The 1,288-nt window shown below is 38.7% G+C and overlaps 1 protein-coding gene across 2 annotated transcripts in view; it reads right to left on the bottom strand.

Annotated features, from left to right (window-relative positions):
- The window catches only part of syn3 (synapsin III), a gene marked incomplete in the record, with an annotated part of 109,044 nt that extends 107,848 nt beyond the window's left edge, over positions 1–1,196 (bottom strand). Inside the window, 1 exon segment of one of the 2 annotated variants that reach the window (XM_014025199.1) lies at positions 925–1,196. 2 annotated transcript variants of the gene reach the window in all.
- Positions 1,197–1,288: the final 92 nt, after the last annotated feature.

Below are 1,288 nucleotides of genomic sequence, written 5' to 3'. Positions count from 1 at the left end.
AAAGTACCAGATGCAAAGTACCAGATGCAAAGTACCAGATGCAAAGTACTAGATGCAAAGTACTTGGTGAAAACTACTGGATTCAAAGTACCAGGTGCAAAGTACTGGATTAAAGGTACAGGATACAAACTACCGGATAAAAAGTACCAGATGCAAAGTACTTGTTGCAAAGTAGCCTAACAGATACAAAGTACCACTTACAAGGGACATAAATAATCGAATACAAAGTGCAGGATGCAAACAACCAGATGCAAAAAAACTAGACATGTACTTTATACTTTATACTACTGTATGTGTGTTTATGTACAGAATCAACCAGAGTGACTTAAAACAGAACTAATATTATTATCATTAATTTTTATTCTTAGACATCAACTCGTTCCTTTTTAGCATTTCTACAAATGATTTACTTTTTACATTTTAAGCTAAACAGCTGATGTGTGTTGATCACGTGATTCGAGCTTCCTGGAGGWTTTACCTGTGCTTTGTTTATATTGACTGCATACCTGCATTTGTAAAACTACTGTAGTAAACTCTGACAAACGGAACAGTCTGATAAGGTTTAGGATAAACATTTATGTTTGTTTCAGTTTTAACAAGATTTATTTTAAATTCTTCAAAGTGTGATTTTTCCCTCTAGTGGCCAAAAACTAACACTGCAGGTCTGAAATTAAAAAAATTCTATAAATTTTACATTAAAAAATACATTTAAAAATAAATAATACATTTTTGTTTCGTAATTATAAATATCTGCATTAAAACCTTACAAAGCTACTTTGATGCAGCAGAAATAAAACCATGAAATGGACCCCATTAGTCCTGCACTCTGAGAGGACCGGGACTGAGACCCGCAGAGACCCGGACCACACCGCTCCCTGATCCAGAATCAATACCAGAACCGGTAAGAAACGAGCCCATACTCACAAACAAGAAGCCGCCGCGGGAAACAACAAACACACAAAGAGCTGGAGATCAAAGGCGGCACGAGCAGACAAGCTGCAGCACGCGCACCTGATGAAGATGAAGATGATGAACGAGTGTCGGATGATGGACCTCCTCCTTCTTCTTCTTCTCTCTCCTCGGAGGCTGCTTCTTCTTCTGTCCTCCAACCCGTGGTCCTCCTCCTGCCTCTCTCTCCTCCCGCGGTGCATGATGGGAACACGAGGGCTTCATTACTGCAGCCTGCAGCTGATTGGCTGATGGGGTAATTAAAGAAAAAGACTAATTTTCTTCTAATTTGGTCCAAAAAAACCCGCATATAATCTGATTAGTCTTTAAAGTAATATAT

Source organism: Austrofundulus limnaeus, unplaced genomic scaffold, assembly GCF_001266775.1.
Source record: "Austrofundulus limnaeus strain Quisiro unplaced genomic scaffold, Austrofundulus_limnaeus-1.0 Scaffold461, whole genome shotgun sequence".
NCBI lineage: Eukaryota > Metazoa > Chordata > Actinopteri > Cyprinodontiformes > Rivulidae > Austrofundulus > Austrofundulus limnaeus.
Note: the sequence above shows the minus strand (reverse complement) of the source record. Positions and strands in the feature narration are given on the sequence as shown.